This window comes from Cynocephalus volans, chromosome 11 (assembly GCF_027409185.1).
Source record: "Cynocephalus volans isolate mCynVol1 chromosome 11, mCynVol1.pri, whole genome shotgun sequence".
In the NCBI taxonomy this organism is placed as follows: Eukaryota; Metazoa; Chordata; class Mammalia; order Dermoptera; family Cynocephalidae; genus Cynocephalus; species Cynocephalus volans.
This window is the reverse complement of record NC_084470.1, coordinates 31,656,583-31,662,721: the sequence shown is the minus strand read 5'-3', so window position 1 is coordinate 31,662,721 and position 6,139 is coordinate 31,656,583. Positions and strand designations below refer to the sequence as shown.

General features: G+C 39.2%; 1 pseudogene; it reads right to left on the bottom strand.

Annotated features, from left to right (window-relative positions):
• Positions 1 to 1,643: 1,643 nt before the first annotated feature.
• LOC134391241 (keratin, type I cytoskeletal 19-like) lies at positions 1,644 to 2,839 on the bottom strand (annotated as a pseudogene).
• Positions 2,840 to 6,139: the final 3,300 nt, after the last annotated feature.

Below are 6,139 nucleotides of genomic sequence, written 5' to 3'. Positions count from 1 at the left end.
CTCCCACTCAAAGTTAGTATCATCTCTCAAAAATACAACCATAAAAGAATATTTTTATAGATGTTACTTCCAAAAGGCTATGAATAGCTCCAAAATTCTTATTTACTTTTTATAGCAGAGCTTAAGAACAGAGAAGAAAATATGAGACAACTGGAACTGGAAATATAGGAGATCACACCACCCAGATTAATTACTATGGTGTTTTACCTTTAATCTGATAATCATCAGAAATTCTCTAATAGACTCTTTCACTTTTCCCTTTAATTAATAAGTCTACTCAAATGCTAAAACCTGGTAAGCTCCATATAAAATGTGTCAGGAAGACTCTGTTACTCACTGAGTTCTGGAACACAGAATCAAGAACACCATAGGAACAGTCCAATGGTAGTTCTTTGAAACATTCAAAATAATCAGGAAATAGGTCATGGATGGACAATATGTAGCATATATGCCACTCCCATCCCCAATTCTCACATTAGCCCGGTTCGGAACATCACAAACAAATACAACATTCTTAACCTCTGCGTCTAGATATAGCCTCAGAATACTTCTCAACCAAAGACTACAGTTAATTGCTTGCAACTAACTGGGGTTAGCACTCATGATAAAATTTACTAGCCGTCCCTCAGTCAGATTTTGAAAAGAAAGGATTTGGACCTCCATTTCCAAAATATATGGAAGACTATGTAAGTTGACTAACACTCCTGCTGAAAACAACGATAACATGATGAATGAAGTATAGAAAAGCATCCATGATCTGGCATGAGAATGTGAAAATTTCAGGCTTAAAACCAAAAGAAGGCAGAGCCTAGAGCACCAAAACCAGTTTTCATCTTGAAATCATTTACCAAACCAGGCACACTTAACCACTGGGTTTTTACAACCGAGGGTGACTTCAGGGACAGAAAACAAGGCTTAGAGCCTACTCAGGGTGAGGAGTCTACAAAGAGATTACCATTCTATGTCCACAAAGTCTTATACACTTAATGGAATAAAACTCCATCCACTTCAAAGCATCTGAAAATAAGACCTGTCTTAAATCTTGGTGCTAAGTAGAAAAGGGAAATATATTTCCTGAGAGCTCATAATCACAAGTCAGCTGTCAAGAGCTTATAGCCTGAATTCCTACTACCTGGCTGATGTGAAAAATTTCAAGTGAAGATTCAGTTTAAAGTGATCTTGGACTGGTAATATCTTCAAGCACCTAACAAAAATAAACAAGGCACTATTTTTATCCCAGTCTTCAAAGAATTTTCAAAGATAACGTTCCAAGGGAAATGAGCAGCTTTCAGTCAAAAATTACTAAATCCACAAGAAAACTGGGCATTGTGCATGAGAATGGTAAGAAAATATATAGAATTAGACAAAAATATACAATAAGTAAACTTTATAAGGTTCAAGAATAAAAAAAAAGGTTGAAAATATGAGGGTACTTCAAAAAGTTCATGGAAAAATAGAATTAGAAGATAACACAAATCTTTCCATGAACTTCCCCCCTGCACCCCACCCCCCAAATAAGTTTTACTGGCAATAAGTTTTATTGGCAGGTCAGGAGAAAAGCCAGGAGTAAGGGTCCCTCCTCTCCCATGCCCCTACCCAAAGGAATCCTTCTGTGGAGGGCAGGAGCCCAGGAGCCTGCCAACTCAGAGGACCTTGAAGGTGGGTAGGTTGTTGTAGTGGGCGTCCTGGACCTCGGACAGATTGTGGAAGGTGTCGATCTCCTGCTCCAGCCGCGACTCGATGTCCCTGAGCTGAGGGTACTCCTGGTTCTGCAGCTGGCTGTCAGCACGCACTTCACTCAGCTGGGCTTCAATACCAGTGATCAGCACAGGGTCTACACCAGCTGGGCTCTAGAGTGGGCCCCTGTTTCCGCCACTGTGCCTTGCAGGGTGGCTTTCATGCTGTGCTGCAACTGCAGCTCAATCTCAAGACCCTGGAGGGTACGTCGCAGGTCAGTGACCACGGACTTGCTTATCTGGAGCTGCTCCTTCTTGCAGTCGACTCCCACTTTCAGGACGTCCGTCTGGCTGATGAATCTGGTTTCGGCATCCTTCCTGTTCTGCTCAGCCGTGGCTTCATATTGGCTTCTCATGTCATTCAGGATATTGGTTAGGTCGATGCCTGGAGTAAGATCTACCTGCACATTGACCTGGCCACCTCCCTGGTCCTTCAAGGCACTGACTTCCTCCTCGTGGTTCTTCTTCAGGTAGGCCAGTTCCTCCTTCAGGCCTTTGATCTGCATCTCCAGGTCAGTCCGGGCCAGGGTCAACTCGTCCCGCACCTTGCACAGCCCGTTGATGTCAGCCTGCATGTTCAGACACAGGGCCTGCTCACTTCCAAACTTGGTTCAGAAGTCACCAGTAGCCAGACAGGCATTGTCAATCTGCAGGACAATCTTGGAGTTCTCAATGGTGGCAGCAAGAATCTTGGCCTGCAGGTCCTGGATGGTCTTGAAGTAATGGCTATAGTCACTGCAGGGTCCTGGCTCCTGCTTTTGGTACCAGTCATGGATCTTCACCTCCAGCTCGCTGTTGGCCTCCCCCAGGGTGCACAATTTGTCCAGGTAGAAGGCCAAGTTGTCGCTGAGGTTCTGCACAGTGATGTTCTCGTTGCCCACCAGGAGCCTGATGGACCCTGCCAGGGTGCTGATAAAGCCACCTGCATAGCGGCGGCGTAGCTCCCAGCAGAAGACACAAAGTGGGCAGAGGACACGGACCCGAGGCCACCAGAGCCCCACTCCCCCAACCCCCATGGATGCTGTGCATGCAGAAGACTCCTCCTGCCCTAAAGCTCAGGGCAGAGAGATGGCTGAGGACTGGCGACAGCTGTAGGAAGTCATGGTGAGTCAGAGGACACAGGCGACACTGACTGGAGGAGCTGTAGTCGGCAGAGCTCCATGAACTTTTTTGAAAACCCCTCAAATAACAGCAAGCAGATTTGTCAAGAGCCAAACAGAACCTCAATAAATTAAAAATAAAATTGAGATTATGTTCTTAATGAGTACACCTAATAGCAGAACCAACAGAACCAGCCTGGGGGGTAAGGAACAAAATCTAAAAGACAGGGCAGAGAGACAAAAATATGGGGAGAAAAAGAGATTAGCCTAAGTGGAAAATGGAGTGCGAAGTTCTAATGTATGTCTAATTGGAGTTCCAGAAAAAGAAAAGAAAATGGCACAGAAGTGATATCTAAAGATATAAAGATTGAAAACTTTCAAAAACTGATGATAATCACCAATCTGCATATTAATAAGCCCCAATAAATTTATGAAAGATGGGGAGAAACCCATACTTAGACACACTATAGTAATTGGTGGACCACACAGACAGACAGACAAAAAAAGAAGTAAGTAACAAGTTTGGTAAAATAAATATATATTAAGCTCTGCAACCAGCATCTTTACAGATCACATCATTTTTTACCCTACATGACATTTATAAAATTTGTCCATTAAGCAGGTATCAACAAAGCTCAAAGGACTGACGTAAAACAATACGTTCTCTCATCACTATGCAATTCATCTAGTAATAATTGAAAGATAACTATGAAAACCCCCATAAGTTGCAAAGTTAAGGAACATCTGCTAAGAAATCCAAGGGTCAAAGAAGAAAGTACAGTATATGATTTCTATAATTAGAAATTATTACAAAGAAAGAATTTAAAAACACTACCTGTTAAAACTTGTGGGATGCAGCAGAGACAGTATTTTAAATGTACTGTATTAAATGCTTACACTGAAAAATAAGGAAAAGTTAAAAATTAATGAGGTAAGATTTATTCAAAGATAAGATTTACTTTGTATTTGACAAACACAAATTAAAAGAAAAGAAATAAAAAAGAGTGGAAAATAACAAAACAGAAAACAAATTTTATAATGGAATGGATCAAAGAAACCAAAAGATGGTGCTTTATAAATACTAATAAAATGTAAAAATCTCTGTTCAAATTTTACTAATAAAAGGGAAGGCACAAATAAACACAATCAGAAATGAAAAGGAAGACATAAGTATGCATACAACAAATATTAGAAAGACAGTGTTAAGGCAAGAAGTTAAAAAAGAGGTCAAATACCTAGGAAAAAAATTAGAAGGATTAGAAAACCTGAATACTCCCATAATTAGAGGAAGTGAATTAGTAGTTTAAATATTCTCATAAAGTAACTTTAGTCCCAGGGTTGTTTTTTATCAAATTTATTGAGGTGTAATTTGCATAGAGTAAAATTCATACTTCTTAGGTGTATAGTTCAATGAGTTTTGACAAGTATTTACAGTCATGTAACCATCACCACAATCTAGACAGAGAGTATTTGCATCACCCCAACCTTTACATGCCTTTGTATTTCACTCCCTTCTCTCTTCCATTCCCTTCTCCAGCTCCTGGCAACCACTGCCTTCAATTCTGAACCTGTAGCTCTGTCTTTCTCTGCATGTTATATAAATGGAATCATGCAATATGTAGCCATTTGCCTGACTTTTTGTCTTTTAGCATAAAGGTTTGGAGATTCTTCCATGTGGTTATATATATAAGTGGTCCATTCCTTTTTGATGCTGAAAATGCCATTCTATGGATGCACAATTTGTTTATCCTTGCACGAGTTGATGAACAATTGGATTGTTTCCAGTTTTTTGGCAATTATGAATACAGCTTCGATAAACATTATCATACAGCTCTTTGTGTGCACATATGTTTTTATTTCTCTGGGGTAAATACTTAGGAGTGGGATTGCTGGGTTATATGGGAAGTGTATGTTTAACTTAGTAAGAAACTGCCAAAGTGCTGCTCAAAGTGGCTGTACCAATTTGCTCCCCACTAGCAGTTCCTGTTGCTCCACATCCTTGTCAGCACTTGGAATGTCATTTAAAATATATATAAATATATATATGTATATACTTACCTATTCCGATAGCTATATAGTGGTCAGGCCCACATGACTTTATTGGTTAATTCTACTAAACAATCATGGGACAAGCAATTTCAACAATAAACAAAATCTTCTAGAGAAGAAATAAAGAAAATAACTCTTCAATTCACTTTATGAGGCTCACATGACTCTGATGCCCAACATGAAAAAGACAGAGCAAGAAAGGAAAATTGCACGACAAATTCATATGTAGATGAAAATATTCTACACAAAATATTAGCAAAATGAATCCAGCAATTTATAAAAAGCCAAAATACATGAACAACTTAAGGTTATCTCAAGCTTGTAAAGGTGTTTTAACTTTGGAAAATCAGTTCATATAAATTTATACAGTAGCCAAATAAGAGAAAAAATTATATAATTATGTCAATAAATTCTGGAAAAGGCTTGCCAAAATCAGTATTTATTTATATTTAGAAAAGAAACTTTTAGCAAACTAAGGCTAGAAATTACTTGCTTTTCTTTTTCCTAACCAGATAAAGAATATGTACAGACAAGGTACAGTGAATATCACGCTTAATGGTGAACCACTGTAGGAATCTTCTCTAAGATTTGGAACATGACAAGGGTTTGAGATTGTACTGGAGTCCTAGCTAGGAAAAAAAGAAAAAGGGGGTGGGGGGAGAACAAGGATCAGGAAGAAAGAGGAGAATTCATTTGAGTAAATTTTAATTGATGCATTCTTGTGCAAATGGAATGCCTAATTTCTCACTGTCCAGGATTTTACACAAAAAGAATGGCTACTCATGCAGGTTTCTGATACAGGCAATTGTATTATGATGAACCAGTGATGAGGGATGGATACCACCAGGTTGTGGGTTTCTCTGTTCTCTTTTATTCCCCATAACCATCACAGCCTGACTGTGCTAGACCATTATTCATTATGAGGCATTCAACCGGTGGCTGGAGGGAACTCATAGATCAGACCATTAGGTAGCAATATAAGATGGAAGAGGAAAACCTTGCACTTAAAAAAGTGAACCAAAGGAGGCCTTTGTTGTTGTTGCTGTTGCTGTTATTCACCTGCTTGTAGTACTTTGGGATTCCTAATGGTCTTAGAGAACATTAAAAAGTCCAAGTAAGTTGATAGAATCTTTAAAAATCATCATTTTTTTAATATGTCAAAGAAAATGCTTCTTGATTCTCAATTTCTAAATGTCTATAGTGTCCAACCAGAATCCAAGGCTCCAGGGTCTGATAAGTATAAATGTAGCTATA